The 22,513-nt window shown below is 42.0% G+C and overlaps 1 protein-coding gene across 1 annotated transcript in view; it reads left to right on the top strand.

The window, feature by feature from the left end:
• The window catches only part of kdelr3 (KDEL endoplasmic reticulum protein retention receptor 3), a 61,914-nt gene that overhangs the window by 16,509 nt on the left and 22,892 nt on the right, over positions 1 to 22,513 (top strand). The window lies entirely within an intron of this gene.

Here is a 22,513-nt window from a genome sequence, read left to right as displayed (position 1 = left end):
TCAGGTCAAACAACTGCAAGTTTGGTTTGGATGTAAATACACTTAAGCTATGAGCAGAGAACAATATGATTAAACCCTTGAATTAGTTTACGTCTATGCCATTCCAAAGTTCTCAGACTCCATCTTCCTAACCCAACCCCCATTGCATGTTGCAACCAATATCTTGGTCAGATAATATTGTTCAAAATAGGTTTTACATTGCCCATATATGTTCCCTTAAATCTATTAATGCATTGCCAGTTTTGTTCATTCTCATTTGCATTATCTCTGAAACATTTAGCGTCAATGACCGGGTATCCAAACTTTCATAAGTTAGGAGCCCTCAGATTTCACCAGTCGATCTGTAATTCAGTCACTTAAAAGCAGAGCCTCTTTATAAATGACTAATTTGCCATTAGTAGAACATTATGAAAACTGATGTCATTAATGGTAGCTTAAAAGTGCTGGGATGTGAATACAAAGCCAATATAGTCTTCTTGACAGGTATAGATAGTTCTGGCATTATATTAATACAATTATTATAGGGTAAATCATCCCTCTTTTAGGGGTATGTTAAACAAAATCTCATCTGTGTCTCAGTACACTTTCACCAATTCATTTATAAGTAGTTAGTGTTGTGAATTGTTTCAGTGACTTTGGCTTTTTGTTTTTGTCCATCAATAACGGACAAGAACAGCGAGAAATGCTTGAACACGCTGGCAGATGACGACATCTGCACCGATTCCACCTCACGTCTGAGACTTCACTGCCTGTGATCATCCCCACATGAAATCTCTTTAAGGGGAAGGTCGATTTGATCTATGCAGTACATCCTGTGCCTCAAGAAAAGGCGTAAATAAACCACTGGCGCTAGGGCTCAAAATAGTGTTGTTCACATGGCCGATGTGGTTGTTTTTCATGGCATAGTACAGGCTGTATTCCAGACCGTATTGGAGCAGCAGTCTATACACACACTGCCACAGGCTTAGTCTAAAGTTTGAAGAAAAAGGTAGTGCAAGCATACATTAGAGATGTGCACCACACTGCACATTAGTCACACATTTCATTTAAAGCATACACTTAAAGGTACAGCAATAAGAGCTCGAATATATAAATTCAGTCAATTTGCAGTGCTCTGTTTCACAAATTGAAGTCACTGTTTTTCATTACTCGCATATTTAGAGTTTGATGGTCACTAGTTAGAAACTAACAAGTTTCTCAAAGTAATTTCTCAGAGCTGAGGACAAAACAAGCTCTGGATTTATATTGAATCTGGCACTCAGAAGTCTTAAATCTAATTGTTGTCAAGTGCTAAAATGAGAATAATGGTGACACCAAAAAAAAAAGAAACTTAAAAGCTCAGTTAAACTAAATTTGAAAAGAAGAGGAATGTTAATATATTTTTAAAAACGTGATACAACTGCAGATTTCATCAGATTTTAGAATGAATTGGCACTTGAATGCATGGTCATGGCTGTTCATATTCCTGGATTTAAGCCACATGTCGAAAAAAAAAAATTAATGTAATTAATCATATTCATGTATGTTGAATGTATGTCCTTTTCAGTAAAATCCTTTATTAAAATATTGTTCAGCCTTTATTTTTTTTATTTTACAGCAGTGTGGTGTAGTGGTGTGACTGGGCTTGCAAATAAGAGGGGTGTGGGTTTGATTCTCTGCCCAGACATTGCTGTTCCCTTCAGCAAGGTTCTTAGCCTGAGTGGCTTCTGCAAATAGTTGTATAAATGGATAAATAATACATAAAAAGGCTGTGTTGTGTTAGGAGACTTATAAAGTACTAAATATTTATAACTTCAACCCTCATATTTACTTAGGAAATGTTCTACCCTGTTTGCCTGTCTCTTCTTCGTCTTAAGGGAATGCTTTGCTGAAGACGTTAAATTATTATTGCAGACATTATTTTATTGTATCAGAAATCAGTGTCTGAAATCTTCTAACGTATGTGGTAAATATCTTATAAGATTATTTCAGGGTGGACAGTCTTGGATAACTGTGTGTCTCTAGGTCTCTTAAAGGAGGGGTGCATGGGGGGGGGTGGGGTTTGCGGAGGGGTTTGGGGGTGAGGGTGACTCGACCAGTCCGAAGAGGAACACAGAGCACTTTGAAGTGTCTTTTCTGTCTGTTTTTGAAGTAATGTCCCGAGCCATTGGCTGATTTTGCTGCAGTGAGAACACTGTGGCTCTGTTGCATCTGAGAACCGACCCCCTGCTACCCTCTGCACCCTGGGGGGATGAGAGGAGAGAGAGGTGTGGGGGCAGGTGGGGGTAAGGAGGGTGCCCCCTCACTTTAACCTGCTCCTCAGTACCTGATGTGTACGACTCTGGACCTCAGAGAACTGGTCTTGGATTACTGGGACAGGCTGGTATACAATTATAACCCATTACACCATTTTAATCAGGTCTAGAGGCATTAGATATTTTGCATACCAAATCTAATTTTGAGTTATGTTCCATAAGACCGAGATCCTACCATGTCTCTAACATTGAATATAAGGAAATGTTTTATTTTTTTAAGTTTGTCCCACGTATCATCTGAAATAATTAAATATATAAATAGCAAAAAGTAATTTGTTTTTAAATTTGATGCGGTGAAATAGTGCTGGTTGCTTTCTCATCTTTCTAGAGTAATAAGTTTAAGGCAGTTCAGTTTGCTCAGACAATGTGTACTGCAATACATAAACCTGTGTTCAGTTCAACTGTACTTACACAGTATAATTTCCAGAGTTAAATCAACTCTTCCAGAGTGTGTATGGTCCCAACTGGACTCATATGTACTCTTTAAGAGTTGAATTAACATTGGAGATTTTATTGTGTACCACATACAGATGAATCTATACAGAATGTGACAATAATGCACCATATTTATTATATTTCATTTGCTGGCCTCAGTTGTGCTTCACCATAGTGATACAGACCGAAGTATAGCCATAGTGCACACCATTATTATGTGCTCACATAATGTTATTGTATGGCTGCTTTTTAAATTGCATCAGGCCACTCATTTTGGTCCACAGAGCACACAAATCAAAATGGAGTTTGAGGAAAATAATAAAATGATGGCGGGGTGAATATTGCAGCTCAAATGCACATAAACACACACACTGTATTACAGCTCAAATGCACACAAACACACACACTGTTTCGCTCAACAATAACTCCTTGTTTTTCCATTTTCACTTTCTCTCCTCCCCACCCCAAAAAAAGTCACTTTTTTTCATTATCCATGAATGTTGACTGTGATAAGGGAATCCTTACCATGAGTGAATCTCTCTGTCTGTCTCTCTCTCTCTCTCGTTCCCTCTCTCACATTCCCTCTCTCCTCTCTTTGCTCCCTTTGTTTTTCCTCAGGTGAATTGTAATCATGTGATCAAACGAACACCCCCCCTTCCATTACCCCCCTTAAATGAAAAAATGAGGAACAAAAAGCAGTTTTGTGTATTTAAAAAAAGAACAGAAAAGAGAAAAAGACGTGTGTGTCTTTTTAGTGCGTCTCTTTCTCTGTCCCTCTGCAAACGCACACTTACACAAAAACTGTCCACCACTCTTCTGGACACTTATGGATCTCTGGTCTTTTTGTGTCTCGCTGTTCGTACAACTTCTGTGTCTTTTTTGGGGGGCGGGGGACGCAAAATTTGTGCCCCGTTATACTGGCCGGTACCTCAGGATTTGGCCTGGCCTCAACTTCAGAGTGAGTTTCTGTGTCCCTGTGTGCTTGCGTGTATGTGTGAGAGAATCAGACCGTATTTAGAAGAACCTAGACTGCAGTTATCTCTGTTTCTGAGCTAAGTATCTTGAGACCGAAGTTCCTTGGGGGGTGTGAGAGAGCTCGTTGCTCATTATTGTTTAATTATGCGAAACTAACTTCAGCAAGGTGGTTGTGTGTGTGAGCGCATGCTGTGCATGCTGTCCATAATAAATGGAGGCAGTTGTAGAGATTTCTCTGTGTCTCTTGCAATAACTTGGGAAGTGTCATGGTGTGCAGGCACAAAGATAGAACACAGGAGAGAGTCACTGCAATATCTGCCTTATACCAGCACCTGAGAGCAGCTGTGCGCCTGTTGGTCAAGGTGAATGTGTGCGTGTGATGTAAGAAAAAGAGGAAACATCCAATGTAACACCCAGGGCAGCAAATGATCAATATTTTTATGCTGCAAAACATTAAGCAATTAAAAGGAGACATGACTGTTTAATGTTATTGAAGTAGCAGTTGAAGGTAAAGTCCAGATACCGACAACTTAGCCTCTGCATTCAGCTGTCTGATAACACGTTAAACATATTTAGTTTTTTGGAATTACACGCAAAATGTGCTGTTCTTTCATCTTCTCACCACAATTGTGTATGGACAATTGCAATCTGCACTTATGTATTTATTTAGCTTTTCTCATCAATAATCTTAAAATATTTTGTGTTCTCTAGGATAAATTAATGCCTTAAATGCACACAAAATGTTAGATATCTGCATGGTGTACCTGAAGTGTAATTTTGGGCATTTAATACTGAGAAATGTATTTTTGCTTTTCTTTGTGATATTCTGTAGATGTATTGTTTTGTTTTTGTTTTTTCAAAATAAGAACATTATTATTATTATTATTATTATTATTATTATTATTATTAGCTTGAATAAATATTGTCCTGTGCAGTTATTCTTAATTTAAGATGTTTTCAGCGTTAGTTTTTTTTCTGTAATTCATATATATACCCAGGAAACGGAAACTTTAATTGATCAGTTGGCCAGGTAAACATAATTTACAACATTTGCATTTCCTTTTAAAGTTATGCCTTATCGCAAGGCACGTATTGATTATAAACGTGATTAATCACTTTATCAAATGAGAAATAAATAACGTGGGCTATATTTAACTTGTATTGGATATTTAATTTTCTGCTTAAATGTTATGGGATACATATCGCTCAAATAAGCTACCTTTAAAAAATGATTATAACTGTTTTACTGAATTGCATATAAAATGTAATTGCATATTATTGCGCATTGCGATTTATTTTTCATGTTATTTTGTGTTTCTGACTGACAGAAAAAATATATAAAATATACGAACCTGTTAATAAATTTGTGCTATTTTGATTTATATTTTATGATATATTTTAAGAATAAAAGGCTTTATGAGATCAAGGCAGGGAGGCACACATTAACCGACAATTATTCACACATAAAAGATTCAATTGGCCGTCAGTAAAGATTTAATTTGCCGTCGTTATCATCGCTTCCTAAAGTTACTTATTAAAAAGTAGAAACTGTGCAAAATAAATGTAAAAGAAAGAAATCGATGCAAGCAAACACAACTACACGACTAATTAAGGGAAAAGGCGACTAAAACTGGATACTCACAAAAAAAATGAATAGAAATTATCGTTCAGATTGTAGGGTTACAAAGTCGACAAATTAAGAAAGCAAGTGTGGAGTTTAAGAAGTATTCGTTTTAACAAATATACAATTTTTTACAGAAAATCTGGCTATAAATTTGACGCATATGGGTTATTTGAAATGACAATAATAATACTTTTATTCTTATAATCACAGTATTACCGGTGTTTTTATTTATGATTAAAATCTTTGTTTTTTTATTTTTATTAATTACAATCTCAAATGATAAATGATCATTATCACAAATATAAGTCAATATAAATATACTTTTTTGACTCCAGTACTTATTATATATAGGCAACAATTTAGCTTAGTATCTTTTTGTCTTATCTAATTATCTTTTATTTCCCCAATACACCGCTTTGACTTGCTGACTACATTGTCATTTACAATATTCACAATTATTAGTTATTTATACTGTTGACCTATTTGCGCACTCACAGCTTTGTTTACTTAGTTCATAGATCCCATAAGTAAAACTGTACAGAATTTACGTCTTGCTGTCAGCAGTTTTGTTCTTCAAAATCTAATTTCTTAAACTGGATCTGTTTTGTAGCCTTGGGGCAGCCGGTTTAATTTAGCATTTTCAGTGGTCAGCTCAAAATAATTAGCAAGTTAATTATTGCTTTTGTTTAAGGTGGAAGGGCACGTGATTAGATTATGGGACACATGTAACGATTTTTTGTGTGGCGAGTTTCTTGCAAGATGTTTTTATTTGTATTTTTGAGACATCTATGTATCATAATTTTTTGTCAAAGCAAATGTAGGAACAAACGATTCAAATTGGTCTGCAAAATAGAATATTGGTTGATAATTTATACTTTCTATGGTTGTAGCTGAACTCAAGGCCAAGGGGAACAAATGTCAGCATAACTATTGTGTCACTTTTTGCTTTCGGTATTTAGTAGTATGAACCTATCGTTAGTGCTGGTTTTAACATCTGAGTCAAATAAAACATTTGACATTCGAAATAGTTTCCCATACTCATGTCAAGTAACACCAAGTGATGTTACGTTCGATATGTGGATGCATTTATAGAAGAAGATATCTTAATTATATTTGTCAGCAAATGGTATCCGGGCAGTAAGGTCCAGTCGCCGTATGTAGGCTACTATTTGTTCTTTCATCTGATGGATAATTATTTTGCTGGGGTTCAATACAATGATTGACTGAGGAATTGCCAAGAAATAATTCATCTTGTGAATTAATGGGGTGGGTGTTAACGTACCATATCGATAACTTTTGTTTATTATGCCGAATATTTATTTTGTGTTTCTGTCAAAGATTGATGAAAAACAGTCCCCTGCTTCGCATGCGAGCAATTCAGGCAAATAGCGCTGGTATTATTTAATTCGATTTATCAAGAGGATTGTTTGCTGAGATTGGATTTTTAAACTAATTAAAACATTTCTTACATTGCGTCCAATGTGCACCCTCTTAATTAAACAAAACGTCATGTTTTTCATTAGTGGGGAAACGAGGCAGTCTGTCCTGCTATGGACGTGGTCTGTTGTGAGTAAAATTCACGTGGCGTTTTCTCCTGTCTGGAAATGTTCTCGCGTTGTCAGTAACCTGGCATGTGACAGCGATGATGTAGCCTTTGGTGTCACAGGAAGGGGGCCGGGTGGCTAACGGCTATGGAGAAGGCCTCGTGACCGATAGGGTCGGGGAATCACAAGCCAGGTGGAGGAGGGCAGGCCCTACTTTCCGTTTCTTTTTTATTTTGGTTCTTCTTAACGATTCGTTCCTGGCCTCGTTCGCAGTATTTTGCGGCAAATCTCTCAGGCAATTATAGAAGGCGAGGGAAGGCAAAATGGAAAGATACTAAACTGAAGGAGGGAGAGATGAAGAGACAGAGGGTGGGAGGGAATGCATTGAATATTTTTGTCGGGGATGTGGAAAGTTCTTTTGTCCGAGCTGTAGTTGGCAGAGAAAAAAATCCTCTGCAGATTCCTGAATCCTGACGAAGGAGCGAGAATAGCAGAGAAAAGCACGAGATGAAAAAAGGTCAACGGTCAGAAATTCATGCGCTGGGTCATATTTTGCATAATATGATCTTATACTTTTTGTGAGAGATGGGGAGGATTTATTCGTCAGCACGTCAAATTCCACTTTGTAAACGCATTAGATATGAATAATTATTCGTAAGTGCTTAAGGTGCTTGCACTGTGACAGCAGATGAGATGTGATGTGGCAGACTCAGGGACTGCGTTTAAAAAGCTCTTTTTTGTTGGCATTATAAACCAGGGCTCAAAACTCAAACTGGAGTTAAATATTCCTACACACTGTCTGATAGACCCAGATGTAGCTAGGTAGAATATAATGCCATTTATTAAAGGATTGATTAATTGTGGAAAAGACCAGCCTTAATCAAACTGGGCCATAATACAATCACCAGTGAATAGTGGATACAAAACATCCTCCTGTCAAGATCTAAAGTATTATATTAAGTTCAGAACCATCAATATTTCCACATTGCTATGGTGTCCATGCTGTAATTATATGGACATCTATTACAACTTTGTTATTATATTAATCTATTAATAATAATGCCATTCTGCTCATTTTTTTTGCCCTGACACCTGTTTTAAACATGGAACCCTCAATTTCAATGGCTATATTATTTAATATATGTTAAGTACAAAATGTTTACTTATCTAACCAATCTTGATATTTGTTACTGAGTGAAATATCACAATTATCACAAAAAACGTTATCGAGACTGAAAATTCCTTTCGAATTGCAATTAATAGTCATAATTAAAAACCCATTACAATGTCTTCTCAAGGGGTTAATAAAAATAATTCAGCATTCCATAACCCCTGCTGACCTGTCCTTTCTTTCTTGCTATTTTTTTAATAAATTGGTGCAGCTGCGCGATGCTTAAATAGGTCCCCCTCTCTCCTTGAGTGTCTGTGACCAGCCATGAATCCTGTCTTTGTGTTCCTACCACTGAATTTCCTATTCTTTTGTGTTTTTCTTTTTTTTTTTTTGGGGGGGGGGGAGTCTAAGTCAGTTGGGTGGTAGTGTGTGCGTGCATGGTGGGGGTGGGGGGGGGGCGGAGTGGCTGAGTGGGTGCAGGGGGTTGAAGCTGGACTGGGTTCCAATGCAGCTGGGGAGGGGGGGATGGAGAGAAGGAGAGAAAGAGATGGCTTGGGTGGGGGAGCATAGCATTGCAGGCATCATGAATGCCCTATTGTACGAGTCTGTTCATATCTACACTAACAGGCCAAAGGGAAGAATCCAGTTACTTCAATTGTGCGGGGGAAACATCTAAAGGAAATTAATAGGGGGTGGGGGGTACACACTTAATTGTGTGTGTGGGATGAGGAGGTGGGGGGGGGGGCGGTGTGCAAAAGGTAAAAGTTGGATTTCCAGTGGTATTCTACACTCACCTGTGTTCAACGCATTTGGAGAACCCTGAAAACAGTGTAACCATAGCAACACCAGATTAGTGCATCAACATCTGAGATTTACCTTTGAGCCAGAATCTTTCAAGTGCTGGTTTGCTGTCCTGTGGTTTGCTAAAGTAAAGAATATTCAGTTTACCTTTACATTACATTACATTTATTTGGCAAATGAGGACACACACAGTTGTTTTTAAAAATTATTTTTAAAGGCTTTTTTTTTTTTTTTTTAATCACCGTGTCCTCAGTTTTCATGTCACTTTTAATACAATGATAAATATGTTTTTCTTGTGGGTTGGACATTTACATATGCCGCCAGCTTTATTGGCATCCATTATAATAACATAACATAATGACGAGAACAGGCCATTCAGCCCAACAATGCTCACCATTTTCCTGACTAAATTAATGCTCTGATTACCTACAGATTAGATAGTAGCTAACACTGTGAGTCTGACTGCCTCCAGTCCTCTGTTAGTGTGTGAGTCTGTCTTACCAGTCATGGGGTCAAATGCAAGAAAATTGTAATGGCAGTTGTGTTTACATTCTGAGTGACTCAATAACAATCATGCTGAAATGATTTGGGTCATATTAACATACAATGCAGGGCCGTGGGAATGTGAATAAAGTCACTGTCATGCATCACAAAGAGCCCACAGAGAATCATGCGCTCTTTAAATGTTAAGGAATTACACCCAATGCAGGTGCAATTAGATGTGAGATAAATAAATTATTGCAATTGCAAATTACACAACTGCCACGAACCAAAGTGGGACATTGTTTTGGCTTTCTGTGCCTGCACTTTGCTATTGGTGCAACTGAAATTCATCACGCTCTGTTTAGCAGTCTCAGAAATAAGATCTGTAAATATTTTTGCGAATTATTTCTCCTATTTCCATTTTGTTGTCTCTACACTGACACACCCCACACACGCTCTCACACGTACACACACATGCACATACATATGCACACACACGCTGTCACACGTACACACATGCTCTCACACGTACACACACATGCACATACATATGCACACGCACGCTCTCACACGTACACACACACACACACACACACACACCTTTCCTCCATTACTCCGTCCATCCCCCCTCAGCCGTGTTCCTCCTGCTCTCCCCTCTCAGGTTTACTGTGTCACAGCTGCGCTCAGCCATCCCCCCCTTGCCCCCCACACCTCTCCTTCTCTGTCCTTCTCTCACTCTTTTCTCTCTCTTGGTGTCAGGCTCTGTGCTCCCCAGTACACTGCTGCAGCTGTGTGTGAGGGGAAGGGGAGAGACGGGGGATGCAGCAGGAATAAGGCGCATCAATAGAGCCTTGTGTTTCCACCGGCCTCTCTCTCCCCGTCTCTGCGTCTTCCTCTGGAGGGCAATTAATGACCCACTCCTGTCCTCATAAGTACATTTATGTATGTTATATGTATATGTATGTGTGTGTGTGTGTGTGTGTGTGTGGGTGTGTGTGTGCATGTGTATGCATGCGTGCGCATTCATTTGTGTGTAAGTGTGCGCGTGTGTGTGTGTGTGTGTGTATGCGTTTGCATTTGTGTGTGTGTGCGCGCGTGCATGTGTTGGTATGTGCATGGTATAATGTAATAAGTGTAACCTTGGATATTGGTATGTCAATGAGAGCAATTACAGAAAAGATAGAAAACAATTGGGGGAAAAACAGGGAGAATGAGAGCGATGGAGAGACTGAGTCATGAGCAGTAAAATTCAGAGAATGGTTTAAAAAAAAATTTTTTTAAAGGGACAAAAGTGGCCTTTATCTCCGTGGCTGCGGCTGGCTGCTGGCCGGGGCATAGCTACCAAATAATTTGTGCAGCCAGAAGAGAGAGCCAGCTATCGCTATCTCTCAAAAGCTACACACCAGTATTTATACGAGTTCCACATTCACTCAAGCCAACTGCAGCGCACAACATGTTAACTCCTACTGGGGGGGCAAGGAAGAAATCGGTTGAACCTGGGCTCTAGGGTGGCAGAATTACACCAAATCACTCCATTGTCCAAATATGCAAACACATTGAATCGTAGAAATATGACTTATCATACACTTATTTTTGTTTGTTAGGGTATGTGGTATTCAGGAAAATGGGCTCTGTTTGAAATGTAATTCAACTGACTAGGTTATACCTATTGCAGAGGAATGTTTTATGTAAAAGCAGTAATGGTGAAATTTATTACTGGCTTTGACACACACAAAGTGCATGTCTTGGCACTTAAAATATTTTTTAAATCCCTATTTTGTCCGCGGTCTTTTTGACAATACCATAAACAACATAAACGGAAAAGCTCAATAAGTCAATTAATCAGATGGAAGCGTCGAAGTAGCCAAACTGGCGCTTCAGTTTGACGGTGGGAGATGAAAGATCCGAATAACAGAGTGCGCAGCCTGGTGCACTATTAATCCCTGACAAGTGTGTCCCTGCGTGCGTCTCTCAGACTGACTGTGTCAGTGTGGAGTCGATGCTGACATGTCCTCTGGTAATTACCCACCCGCTATGATCCTCGCTGGCCCACGTAATTAATTCGCCTCGAGCTACCGAAGGGGCTTTGATGGCGCTGTGTAGATAAGGAGTGACCCTCGGGCGCTCTCGGGCTCTACCGCTGGTTCGTAGTCAAGGATGTCATGGAGGTATCCCCGCGCGTTTACGGCGCCAGTTTGGGTAATTTAGAACTGTTCTTCGCCAGAAGAGGCATAAAAAGACTGTTTGTAGCTAATTAGTCGAAGCAAATCTAAATAGTTTCACATAAAGGCTAAACTGCCTATCTAGAAGAGCCGTCACGTTTAACGTCATTTTTGTCTCCTAGTTTCCGTGAGGGGAAAGCATGCAAAATTAGCGAGGATTAATTTTAAAATAGTCGCTCATATTTACATTTAAGGTAGCACGCATATTAAAACTTCTATTTGGTTTAATTTAATCCAGGAAAAGTGCGTTGGTTAAATGTTTTTATTATTATTATTATTATTATTATTATTATTATTATTATTGGTTTGTCTTTTGCTTTCCCCTCCACATTATAATGGTTTGTTCTGAACGCCGAATAATTCTCATTGTTAAATCAGCTCTGACAAAGTTCATGTCCAGCAACAGTCCAGCAGTGATCGATATCTTCTATTCTATCAGAATTGATACTACACTGGGCATTCTGTTGTGTAAGTGTATTAAAAAATAATGTTAACCACACACTGCTGTGCTAAAGGATTGTGCTGGTTCCTTTAGTTTTGCTTATTTTGAATGTGCAGATCTACCACAGCATCACACACTCATATCAGATTGGCAGCTGGATGATATCTCATGCTAGCTTGATGCAGGTAGCCTATGAACCAGTACTTGTAACAATAGCATAGCCAAAGCTCTTCATTGAAAGATGGTGCATTCCCCCTCTGTCCAGGAATCCATGCTGATTATCTAAAACCTGGCCTGCTGAAATCAGCTGACCGTGGTACATCGTACACATGCTGCTTGCTCTATTTCCAGAACACCTCATTTAAACTAAATTATATTATTGAATGCCAGCAAGTTGTTCCTGCAGCGTTTAAGGCTTTACAGCAGTGATGTTCATTTCTGGTCCTGGCAGGCCACAGGGTCTGTTAGTTTATGTTGTTACTTGGCACTTAATTGATCAATTAAAGCAGTCGAATGTGCTGTAACCTTCACCTAGTTTTTTGGGTCTGCATTGGGTGATGATATTAAGGCAAAAATCAAAAACCAGTAGACCAGGAATGAAGATAACTGCCTACAACTACAGTGCCCGGTGAATTGCAGTGTACAAACTCCGGATCTAAATGAATGTATGCAACATTCATTCTTTACTGCCTTGAACCAAGTTTCTCTGCCAAGCCTTGTATGTGTTCCTCTGTGGCTCCCATAATAACTGCATGTATTTCTCCAGTGGTTTGACGGTGAAGCATCAGCTTTGCACTGGCTGTGTCCAGGAGCCGGGTTCCACTCGTGCTGGTGGACATTCCAGCTGTTAGCTTAAGATGGAATCTTGCTGGAACCACCTTGTGTTCCACCTGCATACCATCTGGAACTTGGTGATGGTCTGTGGTCTGTACCAGTCTGACCCACCGCCAGCAGGAGGTGGCCTTGACAGCATGGTTGCTATCTCAATCACCTTGTTGCCGACTTGACCATCTCCAAACCAGCTTTGAAACCAGCTGGACCAGCGTGACACCAGGCTGGAACCTAGCTGGAATCTCAGGCAGGGGAAGCAAACGGCATCCCGCTAAATGGGGCGAGCGGGCGCGAGATTAGGCAGCGGGGCGGTGAGCGGATGCGTTAAGGATTTTACGACACATCGGTCCGTTTCTGCCCTTGGCGTAGGCGGTGATTCACTGCGCTTAGCTGGTCGGCGTCTTTATCCAGGGTGACTGACAGGGCATTAGCCACATGCAGGCGTGGAGCTGAGAACAGAATGCCCAATTAAAATGGCAGAACTGCAGCTGGTGACGTATTGCGCAGTAACCGGTGCGTGTCGCATTGGCCAAAAGGCTGTAACTAACAACACCGTGCAGCCATTAGGGCCATCTAGTCCAGTCAGATCTCCTTCAAAGGAAATTAACTGATTTAGTGGTCGCATCTCAAAGTCTTGCTCCAAGCAAACAGCCCGAGACAGATCAGGGCCTGGTGGATGTATGGACGGGCAGCGACTTTGAATCGCTCCATGAGGCAAGAGCCCCTTTTTGCCGTGTGAGTTTTTATTATCTTTTTTTTTTTTAGCATAAAAATGTCTGGAGAGCAAAAACTGCGACATCTCGTGTGAGATTTCCACACGTTCCTCCGTCGGCTTCTGTGCCACTTCAGTACAAGGGGCAGATGCAGTACCATCCTTATGGGATTATTTCTAATTCAGGTCATTCATTTTTATTTCACAACCAAGTACTCTTGAGGGACATGATTTAAGGAATTTTTTCCTCACGTTTTGGAACGTTGAGCACTGGAAATTATAGTGCATTGTTTCAGCTTTGGTTATGTATGCTGTTTAGCTTTGCTTTTTGCCCCCTTTCTCTCCCTTAGTGTAGTGCCAAGGTCCATATACTGCATGGTAGATGATGACATTGCTGCATGTCTGGACTGTAAAAGTGCTGGTTGTGTGCTCACATCTGACCAAGCTCACAGGTGCCGTGATTATGAAGTTGGAACGATGAGGAAATAAGCCGTAGCCTCACTGCATGGCAGGATCCCAAAACAAATGATCAATTTCATTCAGACATATTAAATACATTTGTATTGTGATCATGTACAGTCTGCAGGTATTTCTTCCCCATCAGTTATTATGCATGCCCATCTCCAGAGTTGGTTGTATGGTTTGCATTTGACTTACTATCCTACTACTACTTCTACTACTACTATTACTACTTTTTCCAACTATTCTTCTACTACCACTACTACTATGATTACTACTACTACTACTTCTACCACCGCCACTACTACTACTACCACTACTATGACTACTACTGCTACTATTCTATTACTACTACTATTACTTCTTCTACAGCAGTTCTATGGTTAAAGATTACTCAGGGATTCTGCCGCAGTGTCAGGAATAGGATTTGAACCTGCATCCTGGTGGGATGTTTTGTTTGTTCTGGCGGTTGCGCCCGTAGGGTGATTCTCACATGTCAGCCAGTCAGCAGACCAGGCTTTCCCAGCAGCTCATAATGATGATGTCATGCATGGCTGAACGAGGTGTTTGGACACAGCTACTGTTTGGAAGCAGGAGTGCTGGTATTTGTCATTTTTAAAGATGTGTGCGGTAGATATCCTCGAGCCCAGCATGGTGTCCACACACTGTGGACCCCAAAGTGTGCTGTGGCATCCATCAAAGGATTAGTTTTTTGTGGGGTTTTTTGACAGATTTGGGTGTACTTTCTGTTTTCAAGTACATAGAAATTCACACAGCATAAAGCATAAAGAGGACAACCTTGGCACTGATCCCCCTACTCCTTGTTCTGAATGTGTGTAATTGCCCAACTAACCCATGTACGGTCATTGGTGTCTGCCACTATGAAGTGGGATCCAGTTCATTTCTTCTCAGCAAGACAGTTATCCCAAACATACTGTTAAAGCAACAAAGGCGGTTTTCAAACCAAAACTGGAAGCTTCCTGACTGGCCAAGTCAGTCACCTGATCTTAATCCAATTGAACATGCATTTCATATGCTGAAGAGGGACAACTAGCCCCTGAAACAAGCAGGAGCTGTAGATGGCTGCAGTACAGGCCTGGTAGAGCATCACCAGCAATGATACTCAGGACACACACGCACACACACAGGAACAAGTGCATTATGGGAGACTGTGGTTTCAGTAAGCTGAACAGGCAGTTGCCAATACATGTATCTCTTACATTCCTACTGCAATAACAGTGAAGGAGAACATACAACAAAGAATATGATAAATTTCAATTGATTTTAGTCATGTCCATCAACTGATATGGTCTATAGTGGCATTAACTAAGCACGTGGAACTGAGAAGGGTTGATTCAGGGTCAGCTATAAACTGGATCAGTAAGTTTGTTCCATTTAGACAGAGGTAGCAAAACCCTGGCCACAGAGAGACTGCATTGTGGAGAGACAGACAGGGTATGGTCTCACTCAATAGTCACATTGAACCATATAAGGATGAAATTCCTGTGCTGCAGTAACTGCGCAGTTTCCTTGTGGACCAGTGCTCAGTTGGAATGAACATCCATTGTGGCTCTGCAGAACAAAGACTGAGCAGACACCTGCATTAATCCCATATCACTGTCTGTACGTTTTCTGCTCCTTATCTGTGCTTGTCTATCCTCTCTCTTCATTCTATTTATGTCCATATCTACTTCTATTGGCTGACCCCCCCCCCCCCCTCCCATGCAGGTGACAACTCCTATTAGCCTATCATGTATGAGTAGTGTAGAGGGGAATATTTACTTTTAAAATATACATGGAATTTTTTCATAGAATTTGCACAGTATTGTCGTCACTCCCCAGACCTGGAATGTGATCACAGCACCATGTTCCTTGCCTTCTGCGTCGTTCCTTGGCGTGATTTCTCATTCAGGTTTCAGGTTACGGCCTATTTTTCTGGTGTTCTGACCGAGAGCAGACCGCATAGTGCAGTTGCAACCAGTTGTACGTTGAAGGTTGACCACTGTTTAATTCTCGCCTGTCTTCTCATTTGGCCAGATGTTGTTTTGATGGGTAAAAGCCAAAAGAAGAAGAACATGGAGAATGGGGTGGGGGTGGGGTGGGGGTGGATGGGGGGGGGGGCTGAAAAACAGGAAAAAAAGTCACTTTGCAATCATGAGTTTTTCTCGGAACATTGAATTAGCTAGCGTGAAAGGGAGGGGGCCTGGGGGGGTCTGAGGGCGGCCACAGAGATGCCCGAATGAAAGAGCCCGTTGTTGGTGGCAGGGAGGGAGATGAAAGGGAGTGAGAGATGGGGAGATCGTCAGCGAACGCCCCCCCCCCGTCCCCCTCCCTCTCTCTGGCCATGTGAGCCTGGGTTCAAACACAGGGTCCGCAGCTGCCCACAGGCAATCGCACGCACGCACGCACATGTGCACGCACGCACTCTCACTCATTCTCACACTCACACACACACTCACACACACACACATGCACACATGTATGCGCACACTTTCACCCATTCGACACATGCGCACACACACACACATGCACACATGTACGCACACACTTTCACTCATTCACACACATGCACACACACACACACACACACATACATGTACGCACACACTCTCACTCATTCACAGGCATGCACACGCACTTACACACAAGGGCGCATGCATATACACACCCACACTCACATGCCAGCACACACACACTCTCTGTCTTGCATTCACACACACGCACGCACACACATGCACACTATCTCTCTTTCTCTCTCTCTCCCTCCCTCTCTCTGTCTCTCTCTCACACATACACACGCCAACTCACTCCCACACACACACGCAGACAGGTGTACATGCATGCACCACCCACTGTCACACACAAGTACATATTAACGTACATACGCATACTCACCCTCACGCTCAAGTACGCATTAATACACACTCCACATACAGATCATTACTCGTTCACACCCTTCCTCATAAAGACACACACACAGGTTTAATGTAACTGCCACTCACATGGCTTGGAAAGATAATTGGGTTTGTGTGCTCTCAAATTTAGGAATCAAGGTGGCACCAACAGTGGGGGCATTAGGAGCACTGATTTATAAAATGAAGGCTCTGCACTGTGATTTGAGTCTGTGTTGTGATTTGGGTCTGTGCTGTTATTTGGGTCAGTACTGTGATTTGTGTATGTGATGTGATTTGGGTTTGTGTTGTGATTTGGGTCTGTGCTGTAATTTGAGTCTGTGCTGTGATTTGAGTCTGTGCTGTGATTTGGGTCTGTGCTGTCGTTTTGGTTTGTGCTATGATTTGGGTCTGTGCTGTAATTTGAGTCTGTGCTGTGATTTGGGTCTGTAATGTCATTTTGGTCTGCGCTGTGATTTGGGTCTGCTCTGTGAATTTGGTCTGTGCTGTGATTTCTGACAACTCTCAGTCCTACAGAATCACACAGAATGTTGGATGATATTGATCTGTAGGTGCGGCACAGGGCCATAGCCCATATCTGCTCTTGTGCATTGTTGAATTCCACTTGCGATGCTAAACTGTTTACAAATGTCATGAAGACGTGAAATGAAAAACTATGGCGTTTCGCACATTCACAGAGGCATCAGGCATATCCACATTGTCACTTTCTCCGGTACATTCTCCTGATTTCCTCATTCCCAGAGAAGTGCTAAAGCCAGCAGTTAGATAGGCAGATCCTGAGTGCCTGTCCCTCAGCCCGGGACAGTATTGACAGCCTCAAAGGTCTGTCTGTCATCTGAAATATTTTTACAGACTCCTCTCACTACTTCCTCATCATATTTGATGTATAGGCTACATCCAGGCTTACCAGCATCCCTTATACTGATCGGTCTACCTGTCACCGTTTGTCATCTGAGCTGCAGGACATTATTAAGTTGCTGAAAACAGACGTCAATATTGACTTGAGTAACTCAAGAAACAGCCATCTTGGGACCTGTCACTGCATGCGAATCGGTGGTTATGAATGCATCTTCCTTCCATTAATGAATGTTTATTTTGACCGATAGTATGCGCGTGATAATTTGCAGCCGCGGACACATTCTTGCAGGGAGATGACTGTGGTGCATATGTATTCAGACATGACAGCTCTCATTTTATTGTGGCACAGGAATAACAATGGCTTGAGTTTTCTGACAACAGAAGATGATGATCTGTCATTTTCAGACAACCTTTGAGTAAAACCACAACTAGGTAATTAGATCTGTGGATATATTTTTCTCAAAGATGGTTCCTTGCAGTATTTACACTGGCCATTTTTGTGACGGTTTCACCTAAATAAACTATGAACTCTCTGCACCCGGTGTAATGTGAAAGTTTGTGCTGCAGCATTGTATAACTGCGACCCAGTGCAACTTTGAAATGAATAGTCTGTGTATTTGCTTGTCACCTGCCTCCTGGGTGGCTGGATTCTCGGTGAGCTTCAGTGAAAATTTGTTTCTCTTGGCGTGACTCGGTCACTGAACCACCCAGGCTCTGTACATTACGAGAGGAGATCCAGCTTCTGATACGGGCCTCATGCACAGCCATGTGTCATTCACATTGCTGCTTGGTTGTGGATCCCACCATCAATTCTTATTTCATGCTATTTTGATCCATATGTTTCATTGACAATCACTGTGTGCAAGTGGCCTTCAGCTGTGCAACTATAACACGTGGTCCATGGGAGTACTGTTCACAATAAGGTCAGTTTCATTACAAATGAGCCCCAGTTCATGGTTGCACAAAATGTATTATTATATGTATGTACGTACGTATGCTGTGTAACTTGGTTTGTGTTTATGCAGTATATTTATGTTTACATAGTATAATACTCAGTGTTTTTTCGATACATTGTACCTGACAGACAAAAAAAGGGAGAGACAGATGGACAGAAAAAGAGAGGGATATTGTGGAAGAGCGAAGTATAATACTTTGTACCTGTTTTTTTTCTGTTTTTTTTGGTCTGTCTGAAAACCAGTTCCCATCAACAGAAGGTATTTACGGAATCTTGTAACTCTAGCCTTTCATTCCGGTGTCTCTTTACAGAGAGTTAGAGAGTGGAGAGAGAAAAAAAACGAGAGAGAGAGAAAGGAGAGAGGAAGGGAGGAGCAAGGGGGGACAGAGAGAGAAAGGAGCGGAGGAGAAGAGCGAAAAAGGACAGAGAGAGAGATGCTCTTGTTGCCTCACAGTTAATGATGAGATGTGGAGAAAGCAGAATGAGAAAAGATGAAGGGAATACATGGCGACTCTATGTGAGAGAACATACAGGAAGCACAACAGGGGGAATGAGGCTGGTGCAAAGGAAAAATGAGACTACATGAGTGCAGGAGGACCTGGGAAAGTCAGAGAGAAGGGCAGAGCAGGAAGAAAAGGGAGAGTGGGGAAAAATTACGAAATGATAGAACTGGTAAAAAAACAAACAGAAAAAGCAAAGGCATGAGAGAGGAAGCAGAAAGATGGATGGAGAGAGAGAGAGAAAAGGAGAGGAATAAACACAAAGGGGGACAGAGCCCAATTAGTGTTGTAGTGGGCTGCCGAAGGCACACAATGGGCCACTGTAATGAGTATGAGCGTTTCACAGCTGGACAATGCACAATAGGGCATTATGGGAGCACCAAGCACATTAATGCCCCCCCCCCGCCCCCTTACCACCCCACTGAACAGACACACTCACCAATAGACCTCATGGCCTTGGGGCTACAACCACTAAACTGTCCCCCGTTCTGGCTGAAAATGCCCCCCCCCCTTTTTAAAAGGCTAAGAGGTCTCCCGCTGCACATTTTTATTGATACTGTTGGAATGTTGTGGGACTTGGGAACGGAGGAAGGGGAGTCTGGAAAGAGAGGGGGTGGGAAAGGAGGAGGAAGAGGAGAAGGAAGAGGAGGACGGTATTAAAGGAAGCTAGAAGGGGTTTTACCTTGTTAGAGGAAAAGAAGGATGATTTTAATTAGATTAAAGTTGGGAGGGTTGAGTGATTTAATTACTGGAACGGGGACATGGAGATAAAACAGGGGGCTTTCCATTCAGACTGATGTACCCATCAACACAAATGCGCACATTTCATGTGGCAAATATGCCAGCTCACTTACATAGTGAATGACACACTGATTTACTGACTCGGGAACTTCTCATCTCACTTGTTCAAAATTTCCTGTGCATGGAAAGTTTAAAAACATAGAATTTGGCTTCGGCAAAAGGTGAATTATTGGTTTCCTTCCGAGCAAAACATGAAAGCTGAGTCACTGTGATATCACGCATCGCAAACCCCAGTAAACAGTGTTTCGACACGTCTTGATCGAGTAACCGTAGCCAGTAGGCTGACGAAACGAATTATAGCTGAACAGGGGAGATGTTTGTCAGAGCAACTGACACACTGGCTCACTGACTGGCTTTGACCGACTGACTGAGTCACTCAATGACTGCACTGTACGCCTCTCTACCGTGCACCGACTTCCTTCGCACTGTTTATTTCCTTACACTAATGCAGGAGAACTACAAGAAGTGATGCCTATTGGCTGAGTATAGGAAGTGATGCCTATTGGCTGAGTATAGGAAGTGATGCTCATTGGCCGAGTACAGGAAGTGATGCTCATTTACCATAGAGTGTACTTAGGGACATATATACAAATCGTAGAGTTCAGTGTCATTTACTGGCAGAGGCATGATGTGACTCCCAACTTGCTTGTTTACTTTCAGATCTTCTCACTTGTGTCAGGTGTCCAGGTGGAGGCCTGCAGTGGTAGGCCCAGCATTTCGCTCTGTTTTCGTAAGACAGAGCGGAAGGTGTTCGCGCACCTGCAGCTTTAGAGGCGATAGGATCCCGCTGCCCTGTCACCATGCCTGTTATTAGGCCAGGAGGTCGGCCTCCCGTTCCAACCTCAAGACTCCTCACCCTGTTGCAGTTGGAAGACAAGACAGATCCTTTTTTTTTTTTTAAACAACAGAACAAAAGTAGTGAGGCCGATACCTTCTTTATGCATTCTTTCACTTTATTCAGATGGGGAAAACAGAGATGGACACAGATGGAGATCACAGTACAGAAAGCACAACAGCTGGGAATAAAACTCCCAGCCATACGGGCAGTGTTGTGTATGGGTTTAAGCCTGATTTATACTTTGTTGCATGACTATTTTGACAAGTGTTGTGTATCAAAAATTAAAGTGTCGCACAATGTTTTGCACTTCGGCATAGGGCTGTGGAGCGGGTTCTATTGTCTATGGTAACGAAACTCCAAACTGCTGATGTTTACGTCTGTGGAAACATTGCAGTGCCCAACGAAATTACTGAGAAATAAGGGAGAAATTAATTTTATATCTACTTTTTTTTTTTTTTAAATGATGCAAACAGAAAAAGGAAGGTGGTCTGTCGCTCAGATAAACCAAAAATAATGATGTTTTCATGACGATGAATTTCAGTGTTCCATTTGGTTGTCCAGTCAACACTGTGCGACAAGTTCTGCAACATAAAATCCTAAAGGTGCGAAAATATATATAATACGTATTTTTTGTCATGTGACATTTGACAAACACTCTCCTTATGCACCCCCCATCAGATGAGCGCCGTATTTTCAGATCAGCACCAGGGGGCGCTCCTGCTGGCAGGTCACCCATGTGCCAAATGGCTCCCACCGCATTCCGGACCCCAGATGGCCTGGGCACTGCCAGAAAGAGCTGTGCAGAGGCACCACGGCCACACCCAGGCACCCGTGTTCTCTAGACCCAGGCACTCTGTACATATAACCATCCCTCCCCCCCCTCACCACCCCACATCCCCACGCCCCCAGGGGCCTAAATGGAAAGTGGGGTGTGACGGATCACTGTAATGTAGCATTTAAACAGGCCCTCTGGATGTTTCCTCCACAGAGCAGCCTGTGCGCTGGATGTCGTGTTCTGCAACGCACCTCCGGGGTCTGTTCTGAGTTGCTGGCACCGTTCTAACAGTCATGGTTGTTGGTCTTGCTGCTCTTAGGACACAGTGTACATCAGCAGTACCTCTTTCTCCCCTGCCTCTACCCTCCATCGGGGACCCCCATATGCCCACCTGGGACCCCCAATCACCCGGAACCTCATCCAACAGAGCCTTTCTTCCCTCCGCATTATCACTTAGCGATTTGAATGGATATTATTTTGGATAGTCCTGCCTAAGGGTGTCCCCTGACCTGCCGCTGACCTAACAAACAGAGAAGCAAACACATCTCAACTGTCCCATTCTGCTGGGATTTAATTGTGCTGCAGTAGCTCATGTAACCACTGGAGGGCTCTGTTTCCAACATCCTGCCTCAATGTAGGCTCTGCCAAAGTGGAAGTCTTCAGAGCCACCTAGTGACGAGGCCTGGGTTTACCAGTGAGGATGTATGTGACCATGCCTCTGCAGGTCTTGCAGCCTGCCCATCTGTCTGTCTTTGTGCCTCTGGCATATGTACACAAACACACACGTGCGCAGATTAATCTTTTTTCCTATCTCCATCGAAGGTCTGTTTTGGATATAAATGTCTGCTTACTGTATCTTAGTGTGTGAATGTGTACTCTTAAGATTACCGAATGAAGCTGCCTCCTTCTGTAGTGCTATAGATTAATGTCCATGTGTCATG

This window comes from Anguilla rostrata, chromosome 17 (assembly GCF_018555375.3).
Source record: "Anguilla rostrata isolate EN2019 chromosome 17, ASM1855537v3, whole genome shotgun sequence".
Taxonomy (NCBI): Eukaryota; Metazoa; Chordata; class Actinopteri; order Anguilliformes; family Anguillidae; genus Anguilla; species Anguilla rostrata.
Note: the sequence above shows the minus strand (reverse complement) of the source record. Positions and strands in the feature narration are given on the sequence as shown.